Source organism: Haliaeetus albicilla, chromosome 24 (genome assembly GCF_947461875.1).
Source record: "Haliaeetus albicilla chromosome 24, bHalAlb1.1, whole genome shotgun sequence".
NCBI classification, from domain to species: Eukaryota; Metazoa; Chordata; class Aves; order Accipitriformes; family Accipitridae; genus Haliaeetus; species Haliaeetus albicilla.
Window position 1 is genome coordinate 18,739,654 of NC_091506.1, and position 24,090 is coordinate 18,763,743.

Sequence of the window (24,090 nt, forward strand, 5' to 3'; positions counted from 1 at the left end):
TATTTTTAGTTCCTTACATTTAACTGGCATTTATGGGATTGTCATTTGCTGGAAAAATTGCTGTACACTTCTATAGACAGTGAGGAAAAGGCTCTAAATTATTTTAAAATGTTTTGATACACACACACGTAGTGATGGTATGCTTGAATTCTTGAGGTTTTTTTACTTTCTTGAAGACTTCATCCCATTGACAAACAAATCTTATTTTGGGGGCTATGGAAGGATTTTAGCATTATTTCTTGTCTAGATAAAAATTATCTATTAGTATTATGATTTGGGTCTTTTTCTTTTTTTTTTTTTTTTTAAATAAATCTGATTTTCTTACTACTACTTCATGCTGCTTTCCAGTGAGTAAGCTGAACCTAATACTAAAAATATTTTTGAGCGAGTCTTGACAGAGGGATGTTTTCTTTGTTTGCTTTAAACAAACCATGAGAGTTATACAGCTCTGTTTTGAATTAACAGCTCTTCAAGCTAGGCTGTACTCTTAACGCTTCTCAGACACTGTGGTGAGGCTGTAGTATGAGCATTCAAATACTTCAAAGGAGAGGCAGCCATATCTTCTTTTTATCTTCTTAAAAGCACAAAAAAGGATGCCAGACTCATGTAATTGAAAACGTTTGCTGTAGGCAAGGTGTCCCAGGCAGACCAAGATGGAAGAATGTATCCTTGTTTTGCTTTAGTTACTAAAAGCACCATGCTTCCTAATACGTAAGAGTTAAAGGCAACTTAAAAACATGCCTGTTTGTGTGTCTGTGCTTTTGGTATTATTCCTGTGGTCCTTTAGCTGGTATTTGGAGTTCCAGTGGATGAAGTTGCAGTAAGTACATGAAGAAGAGTATACTTAATGATCTTCTGATCAGGGTCTTATTTTCCAAAGTCCGCTTAATACCCCTACTGAATTGCTTAACCATTAAATCTCCCAAAGTAATTTGTTAGGAAATTTGCAAAGCTACAAAAAAGACTCTTTGCAGTACATTGTTTTCTATACTTTGTAAGTCTTTTAAAGCCCGTGTATAAATACCATAGCACAGCTCGATCTACCATCTGTGCTCAGTGCATGAAGCAATGGAGGGAAGCAGGGTGGGGTGGGGGGAAGTGACTGGAGCTGGATGTGGGACTCTGAAGAGATGACAACAAGAGTGCTTATGTACTGGATAGCAGAATTGTTCTGCTCCTGCTTGACCCCTAATGTATTGGGTAAATTGCTTGTTTGTTGCTTGCCCAGAAGAACATGGGTAATGCATTGTGTTTTCTTCAGTTGTTTGCTTGTTTTTCCTATTGCAGTAGCCTGAGTGTGGGTGCCTGGTTGGGGGACGCCACTGTGGGCTGTCATCTTGTGTGCTTTGCTGCCAGCCCCATCTCACGCAGGGTAAGTGCTGAGCTGTCCGGCTGGGTTACTTCCCTTAGCTCTCATCCAGCATCATAGGGCTGACCATGCTGAGCTCAGCCACCTGTGCTGCAAAGCAACACTCACTTCTAGCCTTGCACAGGCTGAGCCCTTCTCTGCTGGAAACTGGAGAAATTTCCATGTAATTGGCAATGTACAATGTTGCATCAAGGCTGAAACAAAGATGAGGTGAATGTTTCTGCCATGTCAGGGAAAAGCAAATAGTCTTGAGACTTTGTGAGTTTTCATGTGCATTCTTTGGGACTTTAAGATGTATTATAAAGTTTCTGAGAGATTTCTTTTCCTTGAAGTTAGGTTTTACATGAAGAATTCACATATTTTGTGCCCACGCAGGTGTGTTAATAAGATGGGGAAAATGAGTGGAGTAATAGAGAGGGTTTTGTCATCTTGGAAAAGAAGCTGGAAAAGCTTTTTTGGTTCATTTCATCTTTCCACAGATTTCAGTTAGACTGTCACTCAATATCACTTGGACCCATTCTGTGATACTGACGGCTTCTTTCTGGAAGCAATTGCAGAAAACCAGAATAGCAACATCACACTGTCCTCATGTTTACCTGAGATTATGGTTGGCTGAGCTTGCGAATCTTCACACCCAACTAAGCAGAATGTCTGTTTTTTAATCTTCTGAATGCTTGATCTGATAAACTTCAAGAAAGGCATATTCTGGTTATCAGTGAGCAGAACCTTTTCCCCGTGGGGAAGGAACATGGTAACCGGGAAGGCGGAAGCTATGGGGAGCCTCTGTTGCATGTTTGGTGCAGCTGCAAGTTGAAGTCGCAAGTTGAAGTCACAAGTTGTAGATCAAAGAATGGGAGATGTAAGCCTGTCCTCTCAGCCTCTGAGTCTTTATATGCAATGCAATTACTTCAGCTGTTGCAGCATTTTTTCTTAAATTTTTCTCAATACCCCCATGCTATATAGAATTAGCACTCTTGTGTTCAACTTGAATTGGATAAGTGGAGGTAGAGGGGGTTGGCTAAAGAACCTTTGCACCATATGTCCATTAGTTGCATCTCCCCACAAACTCAAACCATGCAATTGCTTTTTTTCTTTGCAAATGTATAGTGCCGTATGACATCAGATGTGCATGATATTCGTAAATAACCTGTGGTGAAACCGTTTGTTCTTGCAGCTGAGTGATAGTAACAGCTACAAGTAAGTTACAATGTCCCTAGCAAGACAAGGGAGTAGGCTGGTTGCTTCTGTGGATCCTGGAATCCGGAAGGTGGTTGGCTCTGACTATGCATTTGATAAACATATTTCTAAGCTGGTTCCCACATCGTTTATGTGTTGAAGTTTTCTAAGTTCTGAATTTGCCTTTTGGAGCACGGCACCACTGCTCTTCTGGGCAGGCTCAGAGTTTTCAGGTGCTAAAAAAAAGTAAGATTTTACTTTGAAACAGTTGTGTGTTCCAACTGTGCAAATCAAACCATTGCATTCTTTATAGGTCAGTAGAAAGGGCCGAACCAGTAGCAGTGATGTGGCTGGCATGTTACTTAAGGGATCTCACAGCAGCATAAGGGGCTTGCAGCTGCACTGATGAGAGATGTCAAGGGGCCCAAGAGGCAATCACAGATGAACTTTATCCTGTTAGTTACATACAGAGCTAACAGTGCTTGAAGTAACCCAGCAGGAAAAGCAAAATGCTGGTTTACTTCATAGCCCAACCAAAAGCCAGAAACCTCTGTATGTACTTCATTCTGCCTCAAACCTTTCCCTATTGCAAAGATAACCGAGTTTATCTGTTGCTGTTAAACTTTGGTTTGTCTGGTCTCAAATACTGTACAGCCCATCGTATCAGGAAGGAATTAGTGACTTGAGTTACTTGGGCTCCCCAGACTTTGAACAATATTTGAGTAAAAACAGATTGAAAGCAGTTAAACCAGTTTTTCTGTTGCTGTAGATGCTCTCATGAAGATCTCAATATGCTTATAATTTAGCTGGCATAGTAGCACCATCATTGACATAGAAATAAGTAAACTCTCACATTCATACTTCATGCTGCAAGCTTGTGTTTCAAGAATGAAATTTCCCTGACTTTAGCCAGACAGCCCATTTGATTTAAATGTTAATGAAGGCAATATTTTTTCCTTCTGCTACAGTTGTTTTAACCAGTACCATTGCACCTGTTAAGGGATGTGTCCCCCCACCCCCCAAAAAACCCTGAACCCCCAACCCCTTTGTTGTTAAAGTCTGAAAATAGCAAAACGTAGTTCTGATATTGCTTTAAGCAAGAGAGAAATTAATTTGAGACCTCAAATTCTCTACTTTAAGACACATTTTCACATGACATATTCTGGTGACATCAGTTTTAATAGAGCATATTTTGCAGAATTGTTTCAAACTCATCTTTCACTTTTTCACTTTGTATACCCATGCTCCACTTTCTTATCCTATGCCTTTTATTTCTGTGCTTTGCTGAAAAGCCAGCTGCAGTTCAATACTTTTGTCTTTAAAAGACATTTTATACAAAGGAGGTCTTCAGTGAAACCTTTTAAATCACAAGACTCCAGAAAGCTTTGTTTCTGTTTCGCCCAGCTCGCACTCTTCCTTGACTTTTGGTTTCTGTGATACATAGGATACATAAGTAGCAAACGGTCCAAACAATCTATTTTAAGAAACTTTCCGGGGTTACTTTGATTCTCTCTCTTATTTTTTTTCCTTCCAGAGACTGATAGCTATTTGATTGTGCTCCTAGGAAACTTAACATTTCCAGAGAGTCCACTAGTAAAACAAATAACCAATTCCAATGGTAATAGTAGCAGGAAGCAGTATACTGCAATTTAATGAATTTCTGAGATCAGTCATTAAGTTATCTTATTGTATCCTTAATTTGTTATATGGAAACTGCTGGTCTTACAGGTGTCCCAATTTTGGAGGAAAAATAAATTGATGGTCTCTGAAAATATGTACAACTTTTGTATCTAGTGTATTTAGAAATGGATGGTAAAACTCCAGAAGAAAAAATGTGATGTGGTAAACTGTATTTTGCCCCAAATTAAGTCTCTCAGTCATCCTAAAGGAATGGGAGTGTTTGGTTTTTTCCTCACTTTTTTTCTTCTGAACAAAATCCATTGTGCTATTGTCAAATCCTCTGCAGTTTGCAATCAGATGTTTCCAGGATCTGTCACAATAATTAGTTTGCTTGTCTGAATCTCTTCAAAGGAGCAACCTAAAATATTTTTCTTTTAATTGCTGAAGTTTTGTATTAACCTTCCCAAAGGGTGTTTGTTCAGTAGCTAGCGATATAGGAGGTAGTACAGTGAGCTAACATTCAGAAGTTGCTTATAACTGAAGGTTTTTCGCTTTCAAAATGCTTTGCAAAGTCAGCAGAGCTGTGGATACTCTGTGTAAAATTCAGAGCAACTGAACTGTGATCAAACAATTCTGCAAGTGTGTACAGTTCTTTACTTTGAGTCTGTCACAGTTTACGCTTGTTTTATTTAGTGAAATACTTTAAAAGAACTGATATGACATTAGTGTGAAGTGTAAGGGTATACAAATAAAGTCATGTATTCCTATAAAACCCCACCTTTGGAAATGTGTTAGGGTATAGAAGTTTTGGTTCTTTCACAGTAGCTGTTTTGTCCTTTTTAGTTACATTTTCCCATGTTTGAAAGGGTCTTTGTTACACTGTTTGGCTCTTCTTGCCATTGATATACAGGGCTGAGGTTTTCCTGTTCAGGGAAAAATTGGCTAGGCTCACCAGGCTTTTTCTAATAAAGCTCATAGAGCAGAGTGTTGTCTTGGAAAATGTAACAGATTGGGTTTTATTCAGCCGGTATATTTTGGACCTTTACCATGTTCCCATTTATCTCTCACTCACAGAAACACTCTAAAATGGCAACCATTAATCTTTTTTAGATTATAAAGCCTTTGTTATGGCTCCAGAGTTTGATGGCTGATGCTTTACTATATGCTTTGATCTACATTTTTTTTTGTTTTGTTTTAGTTTTTGTTTCCACAAGCACTGGGGAAAAAATTCTGAGTCCTGGCTAATATAACTTTTTATGGAATCAAATTGAAAAAGGTCTCTGTTAGATTAGTGCAAGCATACACAAGTTTTACTTCGTTTTGCGAAGTTGTATTTATTGCTAAACCCAAACTCTTCTTTATGAAGGCACAGGTTTAATAATTCTGCTTTCTGCCTCTGAGCTGGCTCTTTATCTGTGAACAAGGAAAAGATTCCTGGTGATGCTTTGTACGAAACTTAAGAGTTCTTCTCTTGTCTGCCCTCCAACTTGTTTTCTGTCATTCATATTCTAATTATTGTCCAAGTTCAGGATATTTAGGTGTGATAAAGTTACAGCAGTTGCAAGAAGCTTGTGCCTACTTTTCAGGAGCCACATACGCTATTTCAAATATTTGGTTTTGATTTCAGTGTCAGTGCTCAAGAGAATGACAATCATGCAGTTCAGTTTGATTGCTGCTCCATTTACAATGTGGAAAGCTTGTCTCCTGCGGCTCTGCCCAGTTTATCTGGAAAAGCAGGAAAAGTTTTCAAGCTACAAGGCTCATTTAGATGGATTCTTCTCAGTTTCGCTCAGTTGTCAGCTATTATTTCCTGGCAGGTGCAAGCGCTGCATCTACTCCCTGAAGGACTTGGTCACTGTGACTTAGGTTTGCCATAGCCTGGGTCTTAAATGTTGTAGGCTATCTAAAAGAAAACCCATATGTCTGGGAAGAAACTACTGAAGAAAAATCAGAAAAGAGGTAAACAGTGAGTCTGCAAAATATTTCTTTTTTTCTTTATTATTTGAGTTAAATAGTTAATAGAATTTAACTTAATAGAGTTAATTTTTTGTGGTTAGGCTGTGCTAGAGACAGGTAGGGAGTGTAGATTGTTGCACTGGGCTTCCTAAGAAAGACAAACCTGGTGACTTGTTGGGTTAGCACATTACTCATCTACTGCCTTGTGTACTCAAGGAAAAATCCCATATATTCTGATGATGTGACTGTTTCTGTCTTGCCTAAGCATAGTTAGATGCGGCCCATATCCAAGAGTTTTAGAAGACAGAATGAAATCCTTGCCAAGTATGAAAGACAGGTATGACAGGTGAGTACTCTTGGCAGACAATTTCATTTATTATGCAGCTATTTGAAGTGGCAAGCTTCCAGATTTCCACTTACTAAGGAAGATAATTGCCTAACAATGTCACTGGGAACAAGGAATACAGTGGGATAGAAATTATGTCCTTCTGTCCTTTGGTAGAACAGGTCCTTTTATTTCATGACATGCTGGAAGGACCCACTGGGCCGAAATCATGCCAGTTCCAGACACTGTGTGTATATCACATCTCCCAGAAAAAATGAGTTTATGAGATGTTTGAAAATGCCCAAATGAAGATTAATATGCAAACTACAACTGGACCAGTCTGTAGTTATGTGGTAGCTGCTTTAATTGTGTAAAGGCTGGAGGAATGTGGGGATTTTTTGTTGTTCTTTTCCTTTAATTCTGTGGGAATTGTATCTTTTTGTTGTTGTTGTCGTTCATTTGTTTAAACTGCTCTGAAGACAGTGTCAGTAATTTTCTTGTCCTTTGTGTTGTGTTTGTGATTAGAGTAACTCAAGTTTTTTCAGACAATTTTCACAGTGTCATTGAGAGATGGAATTATCCTCATTTTAAAGGAGGGAATTTGTTATAGGACAAGTAGAAGATTGTCATCTATTTAAGATAGTAATCTCATATTTTGTTTTTAACTATACCTGTGTCTCTGAAGTACATTCCAGGTGATTTCTAGCTATGTCTAATAAAGAGCTGAAGTTTTGTAGATGAAACTTAAAAACTCATCTGTCCCTTTGAGGCAGAAAGCCTGCAAAGTCTGTGGAACTTCAATGTGGTGATTAAAATTAGACATAGTTGTAAGTAACTGAAAACATGTCTAGTAATCAGAGATGTTAAGCAACTTCAATGGAGTTTGCTAGCAGTCATGCCTGTAATACATGTCAGAGGCTATTATTGCTATTTTGAATGAATCATTTGGGTAACAGAGGTCATGACTTAATTTGTAATTGTATACATAAGTACACAGAACATGGGAACCACCTATTAACTATTTCTGCATTATAATATCTTTTTACTGTCTCATCATTCAAATATGTATTTTCAAAGGAAGAGGAGCAATCTGAAAGAAGTATGTGCTTATATAGGTTAAACTGCATGTATACGAATGGATCTTTATCTTTTTGATGCTACACTGAAATATTTATATGATATTCAAATAATGCATTGTGGAATGGACACAATCAGGTGTCAGTCAGCTTCCAGAAAAGTTGCTCAGTGTTTTCTCAGAAGGCACCATCCCTCAGCTTCCTGGCAAAAGAGGAACTACTGTTTGGAAATGAGCCAATGATCCATCTAATGAAATTCCGTAGCTCAAATAATAATCAGTACCCAGTGGAAGATTAAAAAATACTGTAAATATCTGGTTTGCTGCTTTTAGTTTTTTGTTCCTTCTGAAACAAAAAGCCCCCAGCTGCCCTCACAAAAAGATGAAGGGAAAAAAAAGGAAAAAAAAAAAAAAAAAAAGGCCTTGACTAATGTCTTGAAATGGAGCATTTATGGAAGAAAAAGGTCAGCTGAAAGACCTGCTGCTGAAGTTAGCTTGTCCATGCAGAATTCTTGCATGAGCAACAGACTACAAACGTAATGAGAATGACTGTATCTCTGTTCATGATATTCCTGACATCCTCCACAAAATCCTCAATGTTACTGAGTTTTATTCTAACCATTTTTCCCCCCAGAAATGTGTTTTCATTGGCATAGCATTGTGAGACTTCAAAATGCTGGGCTCTGAAAAATCTAAACTTGCCCTTGCCTCAGCAAATGGCACAGTCCTCCATGGAAGTACAGTGAACCTTTGAATTTAAGCTTTTCTTTTAAAAATCTAGTCCTATGGGTTGCATATAAAATGTGTTCAGCATAAAGACAGGGTCAATTAAGTTACTTAAATTCTTCAAGCTCCAGAAGTGTTAAGTCTTTGTAGAAGTCTTTGGGCCACAGCAAAAGTGAACTGCTGGTTTGATGAATTTTTTTTTTACTATTATTTCTAATTATCTTTTTAAATCTTAGTTTATTTTTCCCTACTTAGAAATGCTTCTAGAAGCCACAGGTTTGGGTTTTGGAGCTTGGGAAAGAACCCAGACAGCAAGGCTGGACAAGGAAGAGTCCCATGAATAGCCTTTTGCAGCCAGGAAGATGAGTGATGAAAGGTAAAGATAAGCTTCTCCACTCCTTCCTTTGAACAAAGATGAAGAAGAAGAAAAAAACAAAGTATCTCCTCTGTCTCTGCAGCTGCTGAGATTGGGATTTATGTAGGGCTCGAAGGCTGCAAGAGATTGTCCTTGGTGAAGTTGGTAGCTGCCTGGAGCAGCAGACTGCTAAGGGTATTAATGCAGACATGGTTTGGTGCCTACTGTGCATGTGTCAGAGCACAGTAAAGTTTGCCTGACTGGTACCAGTAAGGTCATATTGGTGGCATAACAGCCCAGCTCTTGGGGACTCTCCCTGTCTCTGTGGCCCAGGACCAATCCTGTCTTTCACCTCCCTTAGTGCAGCAGGAATGGCCCATCACTCCAGTCCCTAAGCTTACAGGTGATACAATTTGGTTTTGCTGAACCTGCTGAGGAGCTTGGATTCTGTTCAGGGCTGTCATATCCATCATACCTGTTCCTGGCATGTGTTTTGGAATACGCCTCCTCCTAAGAAGACATTGTACTTATTTAGGATCTCAACTGAAGTGGCTAGTTGTGGTCCATGGAATGCATCCTGACAGGGTGCTGCCACCTCAAAGGAGCATGAGAAATGAAGTTGGCAATATCTTACAGTCCAAACACTTACACATGAGCTATTTATTCCCTTAAATTGTGGAGTGCTTGATTCCCAAGTTGTAGCACAACTTTTTTTTTTTCCTAGACTACTTAATTCCTAGGTCTTGAAACTGGGAATTATCAGGTAAAAATTTTCAGTATCATATCAGTCCACTCATGGTGGTGTTGCTCATTTTTCTTTACGATGTTTTTTTTAATAAACTGTGTGTTCCCATTACTCCCATAGCTTGCTCATGCAGGAATATTTGTGTCTGTCAGCTATGCCAAAAGGAGTGGTTAAACCACTCCAGAAGTGATAGGAGCTAACTGAGTTGTAATGAGAGGAAAAGAATGCTTCTAAATATACTTAATTAGAGCTTGTCACTTGAAAAAGATAATCAGACTAAAATCTCTGATAATCCGGAACTCTGTATCTACAATCTGCTAGTTTGCTGGAGATGGAAAAATCTTACGTGTGCTGTCTGTATCCCAAAATCCAGGCCATCAAGGGCTGTCCCCTGGATGATTAAGACATAGGTGAAAGCTACCAACAAAAGTAATAATTTTAAAGTTCCTTTCCATCTTTCTCTCCCACCTGTTGCTCCCCCTATTCTCCCCCTGGTAGATACAGTTGTCATGCAGTTTTCTAAACTCTTAACGCTTTTGGCTTTCAAACATGTTTGAGTCATTTGTTATGCATCTGCATGTCCTCTTTGCTCTGTAGGTTGGCTGTTACTGACTTCTCCCTGTTTTGTGGTCCAAAACATTTATTTTACCTACTAGATACCAATGAGGAAACAATCTTGAGTTCTTAAGGAGCACTGGTTATCTCCGTTAGGTGATCTGAAGTCATATTTTGCATTGCATATACTGTTAGCCCTCAATGTAATGTTTGATCATCTCTCTCCTGTTAGATGTTTAAACATTATTTATGGAGTGTTTGTAAACTTAGAGGCACAGTGTCTGGGAATGTTTGGCACGTTCCCATAGAGCTGAACTGTATTTTGACAGCTGGTCAATGCTACAAAGCTTACAGTGGCTACTGCTCTCTAGCTGCGATTCCTCCACCAGTTAGATGACTTGTGATAGTTGTTCTGCAGACATGGCTGCGATTGACAATCTGGATTTTAAAATATAGGCTCTTCTATGTAACTGTTGTTTGTGGGATTGGTTCAGCCCAAGTAATTTTGCTTTCATCTCTAAATATGAGCCGTAAATTCAGCTCTTTGTTCCAAATTGAGCTGAGAGTTGATGTTAACAAATTCTATTTTTAACATACAGTTTGTGTCACAATTAAAGCACTTTGGCAAGTATATATATCTTGTTTTATTAGAGCAAACCAAGGAACAGAGAAGTTAAAGGATTTCTCAAGGTTATGGTGCATTCAAGGTCAAAATCAAAGGAAAACAGTACGGTTCAACTTGGGACCTTGTCTACTTGTCTACTTTTATGGATATAACCCCCCTCCTTGTAATAGCAGAAGTGCATTGCTGCTGTATAATCTAATCTCTCCCTGTTCTTGTTTATTTTTGGACATGAAAATGAGGTTTCAGTCGTTGTTTGTAGTGAGTCCAATGAATGTTGAAACCTGAAAGAATGCTACTCTTATTTGTTTCCTATTTGAGAGATGCCTGCTGAAACTAAGGCGAGCTAGGCATTTTTACCAGGGTGAAAAATGAAGAACCTTAGCTGCAGTGTTCCTCAAGGTAAAGGATTTGGATGAGGTGTTGTGAAACTTCCATCAAAATAATTCCTCTCTTTTGTGTAAGGAAATGGGTAAAAGAATTAGCATGTTTTAAGCCTGGTCTTGCCATTTGTCTGTTCTGAATTACAACTGTCTTCAAATGCCTTCTAGCCAGGAAGTTAAGTAGATAACATAAACTCTTGCTAAAATGTACTTTGCTAATGCTGGTTAATACACCAGGAAGAAAATATCATAAAATAAATTTATCTTTAAGTTCTCTTTTTCCACTTCCCTGGGTATTTCCATACTCCATCATTCCTTGTATTTATCTGGTTTTACTTAGTATTATTTATTGTGAAGGTACTGGTAAGGGAAGCTCGGGGTTTTGCAGGGTAGCCATTCTGTAGGATAAATAGGTGTTACTTATCACTGTGCAAGGTATAAACTGAGAACTTGTCAATTAAGGGGCTATTAACATCTACATCAAGCCTGGCCTAAGCCTTGCCTATAGTCTTCACATCCAAAACTAACATGCAGTTACGTTCATCTGCCCTTCAGCTCTTCAACAGATTGTCATTTTGGTTCGTTCCAACATCCAGCCGCCCACCAAACCCATATACGTCTCCTTACCATTGCCTAGGCTTCAGAGGACATTGTTCATGATCTTTCTTAGGAAACATTTGGAGCCACAGTAGTTCCCAATGACATTATTACAAAGTGCTTTTCATGGACTTGCATTTTAAAATCTATAAAAGAAATTGAATCGGACCTAGTATGTGCATTTGGTATGATACCATATTAAAAATAATATTACAGTAATTTGTGCTATATTTTGCTGGCTCCTATAGTTTTAAATAAACCTTACTGTATGGAACATACTGAGCTCTGAACAGCTTAAGCAGCTTTTGACTTGGTAGGAAGATTATTTTTTTTTCACTTTTGCCATAATCATAAAATCACTTTTGGTTTTCAGGCCATTTGGAACAAATGTTGCAGGGCCCTTGAAAGGAACAGCTTTTAAAAAAAATCCATGTATTATTCATGCTTATAATTTTATAAATATGTATCTCAAAGGTGAGTAGGCAGTCTACAAACTGCTTGAGATGCCCCTTGGAAATTGTTCGCTGGTTTTGTTTCAGATCTGAAAAAGGGCTTTGAAAGAGGACTTTGGAACTTTTAATAAGTATTTGTAATGGCAGATTACCTGTCCCTGCAATGCTGAGCTATATACTTACTCAGCACTCTTGGTCCTTGGTTTATGAGTAAGTGAGGAAGTTGGGAGTTTCCACAAGAATGACTCATATCAAGGAGGAATCCTAATACTCATCTCCCCTGTCTGATCATGGAAGCAAATTAATTAACCTGCATGCGTAATGCATCTTCCCAAAATTACAGAAAGACTGTTCATTCCCCTTGCTGTAGGAAACAGGATGAAAAATTCTGAATATAAGTTCAGTAACGCATTGCCTCAAAAGCAGGTAGAATCACTGTTAGGAACTTGTAACTGGCCAGCCATCCTGACACCTTGCTTAAAGTATAATATTGACTCTTCCTGTTGATTGTTTTTGAAAGAAATAGTAAAACTGACTTTCAAGACTTTTGAGTATAATCCTTAGATATGATGACATCTTGCTACTACTAGACAAGCCTGTCTCTATCCAGCTGGTCAGCTTCATTTTCTAGTAGGTAGATGGTGATAGTAACAGGAATGGAGGCGCGGAGGTCAGCAGTAAATGGATCACAAGCCTGAACCGTGTTCTGTTGACTCTCATGCCAAGATCATAAATGTAATACTGTGTTCCACTGAGCTCTGAGTCTGCGTAAGCATCTGGAATAACCATTTCTTTATGTAGCTCTTGTAACTTCACTAGATGATGCTGGAAGAATTTTAACTGTATCTTTTAAACTCGCTACTGCAAATTGCTTAGAGAATCTCACCATTTTGTGTTTGGAGAGCAGAAATTAATGTTTCCATTGTATAGCATAGTGAAGGTTTATTTTGAATTAAGCAAGAATTTACTGACAAGAAAAAACAAACTGAACGATGTTTTCCCTTCCGTAGGTAGAGTTTATTGTACTTGCTTGTCCCAAACTGCAACATGGTGTTGGAAGTTACAAACTGTGACTGTGGAAACAACTCTACCCTAGTGCTGGTTGAGTCTCCTAAATTGCTTTTGTATTCTGCAACAGTACAGATTAATGCTTAAAATGCTTCTGCTTTAATTTTTTTTATTCAAAGACTCAAAGTAAAACTGTAGCACTGCGCAGATCTACTTTCAAGGGGGTGAAGAATCTATTTCTTAGGCAGTACCTACTCTATGCATTGTTGCATCAGAACACTACTAAATACCTGGGGTATTTGTTACTTGTTGTATCGGAGTCTCTCAGAGGGAACAACCTTGGGAAATTTTAACGAAGTCTGGAACAACTAGTGTTTTAAACTCTTGTAACTCCTAATGCCTCAACTTATACAAGTCTACTAATGTTAATCTACACTGCACTGAGCCTTTAGTTAATGTTAAGCATTTTGAGAAAGGTCAATATACAAATCCAGTTTGCTGTGTGATTAATACAGTGCATTAATGTGGCTTGATAAGAATGATTAACACCTTTTTTTTTAAAGGAACTATTATCAATTTCTCTTAATTTGCTTATGCTAGTTGGGTGTCTTGTATCTGTCTGTCTTCCATTGCAAATGAATGCTATTGCTAGAAAAATGTGTTAAGATTATTTGCAGTGACAGGAAAGAATCTATATTCACCATTTTCCCCTATTTCTTCCTTGAGAAGCACTAGTTTTCTTTTCTAGGGACCCTTTTGTCCTATAAAGAATGGTAGGGCAGATGCAGGCTTTGTTGTTCAAGATGTTTCTGCATAGTTTTTGTGGGTAACGTCTGAAGTCAGCAACACTGACAGGTTTATTCTCCATTTTCCTTTTTCACTGTTCCTCTGGAAAAGGAAATGAGAGCAGCTTGAACAGTCTGTATCATTTGCTTGAGATGTGTAAGTTGTTACTACATGCAATTTTTTTATACCCGACTACAATCCATAATCCTAACAAAGTAAGGGAAATATTTCTGTAAAACCACTGAGCAAATACTGCATGACATACAGTATTTCCATCAGTGATACTGGAAACATTTTCCTCAGTTTCTCTTACACAAGCAGATATGGAAGTTCAATTTTGCCTTTTGTCCAGGGAGCTGTTACATGTGTTTGTATATGTTTGATAGTTAAGATTATATCAAATTTTTAATTTATTCAATGAATATAGTTTAATTTCATGATTGCTTTGTGCAAATATTTTTCTCATAACGTTTTAAAACTGAAAAATCCCTAGACCTTCAGTAGAACAAAATGTTAGTACGGGGAGATAATTATGAAAATTCTTCTTCTTCAGGATATCTGATCTTTGTGCATATGGTATGTATTTGCATATCTTACCAATAACCAGTGTTTCTCAGTACACATCTTAGATGAGCAGAGGGCACTGACAGCTGCAAGAGAATCATGTGAGATTCTTTTCTCCCGTCACATTTCCTCAGATGAATTTTAAGTGCTATAATTTTATAAAAAATTATAATTCTGACATTTTCTGTCAGAAATAGGTTTCATAGCTTTATTTTTAGAAATGGATTTAGTTTTAGGGCAGTTAAGAAAACCCTAATGCTCTAATTGGAAAACTGCATCTTGGACAAGGAGATACATTACAAAAGCATAAAAATTATATTTACAAAACTACTTTTTAATTAAGGCTTTTCACAATACAAGCAAATAAATTTTTCAATATAGCTGTGTTTCAGGTCTGAGTAATTTTTTTTTATTTTTTAATTTTTTTAAATAGTCCCACAGAGGCAGAATAAGGTTGTCTATTAAAGGCTGGAAATGTAGCTCTCTGCAGCTCTTTCCCAGAGTTGAAATTCATTGGGCCAAAGTTGATTTAACTTTTGTTTACTCAATATGGGGGACTCTCAAATTATCCATTGTGTGGACTAACTCTTCATAAGAAGTGGGTTACAGGCATCTACTTACCTCTTTTTAGTTGTGTGAATTGCCTCTTAGTCTTGGTCACATAATACGCCTGTGGGTTCAGCAGTAATTGCTAACATGGAAAAAGCAGTATTAGAACAGGATTTATGTACTTAAAGTGCTGTAGTGGAAGCAAATATCCAGACCTGTGGGGAAAAGCCAGCATCCTGTGGCCTGCGGAGTGCTGAGTGCTGTAAATCGTAAGGCAGAAAGGAGTCTTTTGGGCTAACTTGTGCTGGGGATGTGGCTGGTTGTAAATAACAGGAGAGCTCCTTGCCAGCACCCACTACTTGCTCGTTTGAGCCATGTTGATGTGTGAGACAGAGGATATGGCCACTGCTGTGTGGAAGTGAAAGGTATTTCAGATATACAAAACGCTAGGGTAATTAAGTAAGCTGTGATTAAGCAAGCCGCATAGTAAACAGTATGAAAGAGCTGCTTGGCATTCAAGGAGGGAAAGAATCAAGGCAGTGTGGATAGAGCTAATACACAGAGGAAAGATTTGGAGGCAGGACTGGGCAGACCATTAAGGGTAGATCTACTCAAACAAATTACACCATGCGGAAAGAGAATTTCCCACTCATGCAGTCTTTCCATGCTGGGAGTTAAGAAAGGAATCTTCTCTAATTGCAAGTGGGAACATTTGCATTTGGCACTACTAGGAGCATTTTGGTTCCTGTGTGCTTCACTCCCGTACTTGCAGTCCATTACCTACCTGTCCCTTTTAAAAGTACAATTGCACTGTAAAGATTGGGGAGAGCATTGTACACACAGTGTATGCTATTGCCTTAGGAGCATTGTGCTTTACAGCTGTTTGGTTTTCCTCTTGAGTTTTTCTGTGCCAGTAGCAGCCATACACCATCCTTTTCGACTTAATGATCTAACAGGAGTGACATGTCCTAATGGTATGCTTCCCAACCATGACGTGATACAGGAGGTACTATTCGGTGATAGCAGTTTGTGATTTTCTATCAAAAGATTGCTATAAATATTATCATAAAGAAGCACTTTTATGGCAAAAGAAACATGTACAGCAAAAAGTCAGAAATAATTGGAGGGTGCAGGCAAAGTAACCAAGACTTTAACTCATTTATCCATTTAGGGATGGAGGTCATTATAGGCCATAATGAGCCAGGAAAGCTTGTCTGTAGGAAAAATCATTGAATACTCTGTTGCTTCTGTGGGCTAACTGGGACATGAGAGTACAACTGTAATCAAAGAGTTTGTGTTCAGTTACTTTTTTGGGTAATCTATAGGTACCCTTGTGTCATGGTTTAAGCCCAGCTAGTAACAAAGCACCACGCAGCCACTCGCTCACTCCCTGCCCCTGGCTACGGTGGGATGAGGAGAAATATAAAGGCAGGCTCGTGGGTCGAGATAAAGACTAGGAGGGATCACTCACCAATTATGGTCACGGGCAAAAGACAGGCTCAACTTGGGGAAGAAACAAAATCAATTTAATTTACTACCAATCAAATCAAAACAAGGATACTGAGAAGTAAAACCAAACCTTAGAACACCTTCCCCCCACCCCTCCCTCCTTCCCACCTCAACTCCACTCCTGGTTCTCTCTCCCTCCTCCCCCTGGTGGTGCAGGGGAACAGGGGATGGGGTTGGGGTCAGCTTGACACACATTATCTCTGCCGCTCCTTCCTCTTCAGGGGCAGGACTCCTCACACTCTTCCCCTGCTCCACCGTGGGTCCCTCCCACTGGAGACAGTCCTCCACGAACTTCTCCAGCATGAGGCCTTCCCACGGGCTGCAGTTCTTCACGAACTGCTCCAGTGTGGGTCCCTTCCATGGGCCGCACTCCTTCAGTCACAGACTGCTCCGGCGCGGGCTTTCCCATGGAGCGGCGGCCATCTTGGGGGGCATCCCCCTGCTCTGGTGTGGGCTCCTCTCTCCCCAGGCTGCGGGTGGGCCTCTGCTCCCCCACTCCCCTCCTGGGCTGGGGGGACAGCCTGCCGCCTCACCGCAGGCTGCGGGGGCATCCACCTCCTCAGGCGCACCTCCTCCCCTCCTTCTTCACCGACCTCGGTGTCTGCAGAGGGGTTCCTCTCACATTCCAATCCCCTACTTACTACAGGTTTCCCCCCTTAAATCTGTTCTCCCAGAGGCGCTACCACTGTCGCTGATGGGCTCGGCCTGGGCCAGAGACGGGTCCAACGTGGAGCTGGGGAAGCTTCTGGCAGCTTCTCACAGGAGCCACCCCGGTAACCCACTCCCCTGCTACTAAAAAAACCGCACCACACAAACCCATAACACCTTGCAAGTCAGTTGCATGTCTTTTCTTCCTGAAAGTATTTTTTTAGACAAGTAAGGAAGTTTTTGTCTTGTTTATCAGTATGTTCATTAGTGCAATGACCCAATAAAGTAACAAAATAGGTGCTGACTTGCAGTGTTGTTATGTGAAGTGCTTGTGTACATGTTTTATATTTCTGTGTATGCATAGTGTTTTGCATGTGCAAACCAAACATCTCATTTTTAAATGATTCTCCAGTTTTTAGTAGGATGAGTACTGGAGTGGAAGCTGGAAAAAGCCATGACAGACAATATGCATCTAATAATTTGGTCTGCACTCATCCTCCAGAAATTTGAGTCCTTCAAGTAGGAGGAATAGCATTTCTGGAAGGTGGCCAGGGGGTGTTCTTGACAGCACCCAGTCCACAGGACTGCTTGCTCTCTGAAAACCCGAAATAGTTGAGCATGTCCTGCCATGGTTATCTCTACAAACAAGATTCTAGCTCATCTAAAGCTCCCAGGGGTTTTTCTTTAGCTTTTTCTTTCTTGCTTACTGTGTTGTGCCCCAGACATGTCAATGCTTAAAGGTTTTCTTCCCCAATAAGGGTATTAAAATAATATGTTTTTATTAATTTAGTGGAAAATGACTTAGTAGGGCTATTAGCAGACACTTACCATAGTCCTACCTTTAAATAACCCAAATCTCTCTTAAGATCCCTTTATGCTTTAATTCAACTTGCTGTTAATGAGCCGTGTCTGTTTCTTCTATATTTTTGGGAATGCCAGGTCTACCATAGAGCTTTAAATGTTCATTTCTTCTAGAAAGTGATTCAGCAGGGGGGGACAGTTAAAAATCATTTGTGGTTCCATTTTCTTACCTGTTTTTGGAAATCAAAGCCTGAACTTTGAAATTACAGCAGGAGCAAATGCTTTTAATTAAAAATAAATTTCATTTACATTTGCTTCTTTCCAATTTCTCCTTATTTCTCCCTTTGGTTATTTAGCATCATCCTGTACATCTCTCAGTGTCACTCAGTTGTGCTTATTTCATCTCTTCATTGCAAAAGCGAGAGATGCTTTCACAAGTAGCGATGCATGTATCCGTGTATGACTTCGCTGCTTATTTTCACTTATCAAACTATAGAAAAATTCTTAAGTTGACTTTTATTGGTTATTTATATTTCTTTTGTGTTCTTTGGCCTTCATGTTCTAGGTAATGAAAAAAAAAAGAACAAAACAGGATAAAAGGATGATTCCTTCCTACTCTGAGCAGCCTTTGAGTTCCAGGAAGTAGCAAGGAGGAGGAGCATCATGCTCAGCTAGACAGATTCAGCCCATCTTGCTATCTAATGTCTGACTGAAGTGGCTTAAGTATGTTTGCGGCCCTCAAGAAAGAAGTGGCTTCTCAAAAATCAAAATAACTCCAGTAGTGCCAGATGCAGTCAGGAGGCAGGACTGGATCTATTCCTACAACTCAATACACAGTTAATAAGCAAAGTTTTTCATTCACAAATCTTGTGTCCTTTTACTTTAAAAGCCATGTGCCCATAAACTGAATTGTATTTCCTCTGACGAGGTTATCTGAGCAGCAGATTTCCAGCATGTATGAATGATGATACAGTTCTTTCAGCTAATGAATATTCTAGCTTTCCAGATACTTGGAGGATTAGGTCATAGTGCTGGCAGTAGTATAAATTTCTGGCTTGGAGGCTTGTGCGAGAGGCACTTAGACTGCATAATCTGCTGATGTTTTCAAAAGTGCAAAGTAAAATTGTTCTCTAATTGGAATGTTTTAGAAGGTATTTTTTGTGTTTCTGTTGAATGCCCAGTTTCTCTATTTCCATTTTTTACTTCTTCATTGCTCATATAGTGACGTTAGCCCAGTACATTTGAAATAAGACAAGTTTCCAATTTCTTTTTTTTCTTAAACTGTAATTGACATCCTGTCTTTACAGTATTTGGCTGTTTCAGCGTTAAGGGGAAAGAGCTTTTCCTCTTCAGTGGAAAGTAAAAAAAAAAAAAAAAGAAAAAAAAATCTCCAGTGTTTTGAAGAGAAAGGTGATGTATATTGGGTCATAAAAGTTTAGCTGAAGTGTTGTCATGTTTTCTGTTTGGTTTGAAAATATGTTGTTGGCGTTTTGTGTTACTCTCTCTGGGAAATATATCTCAATTTCCAGGAAACTTAGAATTGCACAGAAAATAAGAAGCTTTATGTGCGTAATTATATATGAGAAAGAAAATCTCAAGTGTTATACTGAATCCTAGATAAAAATACTCAGCAAGAGTAAGGATGGTGCTGAAGGATAGGTTTGGTGTGTAACTCCTCTGTTAAAGGCTGCTAATGGAGTATGCCTGAATGTGGATCCCTGCCCACTTGATTATGGTGATACCTAAACAGATACTGTACAAAATATTGGATTTTCTTTGGCTATTTTCCTGCGGTTTGGTACTTCTGAAAGCTGTATGAGCAGCTTTCCTAGTGTACTGGTTGTTAGAAAAATGTCTATGAGCCCTCTTGCAGAATGGTATGCTTCCTTTGTAGAACTTGTATTCACATGATAAACTTGATGTACAGTTTTGCAATTTAGTTGTGCTGACTAAATACTAGCAAATTCTTTGAACCTTTTTGAGGAAGTGGGAGCCGAGAGCTAGTCAGGGGCTCAGACTCACAGAAGGCATCCAGTGCTCTGTTCAGTAACATAGAGCCAGAACTGGTGTATAGCTTGGCTCTAGGGTGTAATGCTGTAGTGAAGAAGAGGTGTAGCTTCATCCCTTTCACGTAATAGGTTTTTCCTCTCACACAGAGGGGATTGTGTTATTTAATTGCAGGAAAAAAGCCCTCTACTTACTCCCCATGTCACAACCCCCCCAACTTCCTAATTAGTCTTACATCATGTGTGCATAGAGAAAAAACATGGTTTGCCTCCTGTCTAATATTTTGGACATGCTCCCATTTTGTAACGTGACGTGATATTAATGAATTGTTCAGTCATGTTGTTGCAGTTGCTACTTATCAAATGGTAGCAGCTTGCACTATCAGAAATAATTAACACAGCCTTTGGGATTCTGGTAGTGTTTCTTCTCTTGCATGTTTTTAATGTCTGATGTTTGGGTTTGAAGTTAATGAAGAGGATTCATTTGCACTTTAGTTTCAAACTTGATTTTGGTAATGGTGAGAAACAGCGTGCCTACAGTGCTTTCATCTACTGTTTAGTCCTGTGTGTTCAAAGAAGGAGGACAACTCAGGAGGTTTGTTTGGTTTTTTTTTAAAAAAAAAAGAAAAAAAAAAGAAAAAGTATTTAAATGTCTGTTTCTTATGCACTTCTAAAGAAAAAGCAGATCACAGTACTTTCCCCATTTCCCTGCCCCCCCCCCCCAAGTAATAGTTGTGGAATATCGAAAAAGCCAGCTTTGTTGCTCCAAACGTTCTTTTTCCCCTTCCAAAAAAGGACATTCAGTGTAAAATGCTTTTTTTATTTTGCAGCATATGCTGCATAACAGCCTGTCCTGCTGTCTATTTCAGAATCCAAAAATTTCCTCAACTGATCTTTTCTGTAAAACCCAGATCTATCTTATTCAACTCGCTTGAAACCACTTTAAGAACAGTCAACTGTCGTTACTGAGCTAATCATATGTTATCGTATGCTCAAATAAATTGGGCTGCATGTCTTCCAAAAAACCCATAAAATTAGGTCTGCTTTAGCTCTTGCTTGCCTGCTATCTCCATTCCCCTCAGGCTTCTCAGGAGTTTGCACTGCCAAGATTGAAAGAGTTGGCCTGTTCAGAAAAAGGTTTCTAATGCTCATATTTTGAAAAGTTTCTTATAATAATGATAGGGAAAGCATCAGTAATTTTTTTGGCCTTGAGAGTGTTGGGGAAATATCAACAGCTTATACAGCAGCCATAAATTCAGGCAGTTTTGGGACTGCTGAGCATGCAAAAAAGGCATGGAAACTTGGAATTATCTGTGCTTCTGACTGAGTGGGATGAAACCAAGGAACATCTCTTGCTACATGGCTTATCTAGATGGATTTTCTCCAGACGATTGCAACACAAACAGCAACAGATTATGTCATTGTTTCTGTGTCTAGCCTTGTCTTAACCCAACAAAAGCAGAAGTATCTGAAAGAAAATACTGGGGGGGAAAGGAGGAGACAGTAACTACATTTTTTTGGAACTAAGTTTGTAGGACTCCATGAACCACTCTACGTGTAGTATTTAAAAAAAAAAAACACAAAAAACCAAACAAAAAAAAAACCCAAAGCAAACCCCCAAACTTACATAATTTATACTAGAATTTAGTGTATAGAATTGTCATTCTGAAATTATGAACCAGAAAAAAAAATAATTTGGCAATACATTTAAGTGCGAGTAAATTGAATTGTGGTGTTAAATTTCTTGTCATCTTTTCTCACTTTTCACAGTCCTCTTGTGTAATTATTTAAAAACATTTTATGAAGATACACTGTTTTAGAAATATTGCTGCAGAAATTGTAAGTGATGGGGCAGTTGAGCTGTTTTAAAGATGTTCTTTTCATGCTTGACTTCCTGAAGATAACTGCATTTTGTTAAATGTCACCTAATTGGATATATTTTGCTTTCATAAGTGTATAGTCCCACAGTTCTAATATTAAGGTTTACTTTTGTTTTGTTTGTAAAATCTTCTTGGTAAGATAGTTTGTCAAAATAGCTGCAGAGGAGCTTCATGTTTCTAATTACCATCTTGCATTCCACAGACAGATGAATCAAGTTAATAACTGGAGTAAATTAAACCATTCATAGGAAATAATTGCACCTTAATAGCTAAACCTAAAGGACAAATGGCTAAACCTAAATAAAAGCAAGACTGGTGCTGCTGTAGGGGCAGTACCTTTGCAGAATTCTCCTTTGCCTGCAGAGATCTACATGCAATGTGCGGATTTAGCCCTGTTTTTTGGAGAACACTTTTCAAACCCTCCATGAACTTTAAGCTTTCAAAGCAGCACCTGCAGGTAACATTTTTTGCCGTCTCTGGCAGCTGTGGACATTCAGGATCATGATGTATAGCGATTTGGTGTTGGTTATGTTTTTCAGGCTTCAGCTGGATAGAAGTAGTGCAATAGTTGGTAGTACTTAGGGAAGTCCAACTAATAAAGAAAGCTGCAGTGTATCTTCTTGATAAGGTTGATAACAGCAAATATAATATGCCTCTTTTAAACTGACTTAATTTTTAGCCTGACTTCTTCCCACAAAGCATCAAATAGAGGCCAGGGCTTGCAACAGAACCTGCTAAAAGTCTCTGTAGACTAATTGTAGGTGTGCAATGTAGACAGTGGTCAGCATCATCATTACTTTGATTCAGTGAAATGTCCTACAGCATAGGTATTGTTTCTTCTTCTTGCAGATGGGATTATTTTGATCATCAGCTGAAAGAATACCTTTGAAGGGAGTTCTTCAAGAACCATAGCCAACCTGCCTGCTTCGTGTGAGTTTTTCTGTTAAGTAAGCATAAAGCAGCATACATGGGAACAATAAAAACACAATGTGCACATTAATGGTGTGCACAGGTGAAGGATGCTAATCACAGTTCCAGCATCTCTGCTTGCAGACTTTGTTGTATTACCACCATGAAAGTGGCATCATCACCTTTGTAGGCTGTACATAAAGAGGAAGGAGGTCCTCATTCATGTTTTTGAAAGTGATGTGGGGGCAATAAGTTGGGCAATAGTTTGTTGCTGTCTTTCTTGAACGCCTTGTCCATTGCCAGAATGGAGGACAGGAAGCCCTTGTGTACAAAAAGATACCTGCAAGTTGCAAATAATCTATATTTTTGCATCTTAAAAAAGAAAAAATTTACTGCTGCATCTTTTTGGGGAAAAACACCAATTGGTCAGCTATGCATGGTGTTGGCTACCAGTGTTGATGTTCCCCAAAGCATCTGTGTGGCCTTGGAAGCAGCCTCAGCAAGGAGCTAAACAGGAAGCAGTCATTTCATGCCATCCAGAGCAATTCTGTGAGACGGCATGGAAAAGCCATGACCTGTGTGTGCAGCTTTACGTCTGTTGGCAAAATGTTTTATAGACTACTACAAGGAAATCAGAGGCTCAAATCAGCAGGGGAATTTTCTCATTTGTATTTCTCTTGGATATGTAGTCCCATATCAGTGATGGAACAGTTTGTGCTCTGTTTGGGCCCGTTAGGTTTTTTTGTCTCTTCAATGCTCTGTTGTTGGCCAGTGTCAGTGTTTCCTCCAGATGATCCACTGCTTTGATATTACTTCCTGCTTTGTGTAAAAGTCACAACCGTGTCTTTGTTTCTGGATCATGTTAGAAGTGGCTTGCCATCACTGTTTATAACAAGGCAGAATTACAGCAACAAAGGAACCCTGACAAGTAACGCCTTCAGTTGCAGCGTGAGTCCCTGATAGCTGCTGTGCGCTGTTGGAAGGAGAGAAACTACAGAATTTACCCTTTGTCCCTTGTGTCTCTGTGGAGAAGATTTTTAATCTAACGTGAATTTTGTGCTAGCAAATCTTGTGAAAATGCTCCTTGGAATATTTAAGATTTTAATTTATTTTGAAGATTTCTTTAAAACTGCGTGTTACAAACACATCCATGTGAAAACTGTGTATTTGTTCATCCAATGGATGTTGACATAGATGATGTGAAGATGTTTCAATTTTTTACCTTCTCACTCCATGCATATTATAGTTGATAGTAACACGGTTCATTTTCTTCCCATATTAAATAGTCAAAAGCTCTCAGTTTTAATGCTTCATGGAAATTACTGTGGATTTTGCAGAATCTATCCCAGATAGCATAGAATGTGGTTTTAGCTTGCAAGAGGGCAGATCAGGGATCCTTGACAAAATTAATGTTGTGCTGGACAGCATCCGATGGTGTACTCTGAATCAGTGTGGCCATCACCTTGTACTTCAT

General features: G+C 39.0%; 1 protein-coding gene across 5 annotated transcripts in view; it reads left to right on the top strand.

Moving 5' to 3' along the window:
* The window catches only part of PRKCD (protein kinase C delta), a 69,958-nt gene that overhangs the window by 11,570 nt on the left and 34,298 nt on the right, over positions 1-24,090 (top strand). The window contains exon 2 of one of the 5 annotated variants that reach the window (XM_069812465.1): positions 8,503-8,623. The exons of 2 other annotated variants lie outside the window; for them this stretch is intronic. The gene's annotated coding sequence lies outside the window, so the exon portion shown is untranslated. Of the gene's footprint in view, positions 1-8,502; positions 8,624-22,556; positions 22,655-24,090 lie in introns of all 5 variants that reach the window. 2 more of the 5 variants (XM_069812464.1, XM_069812463.1) reach the window with 2 other exon arrangements.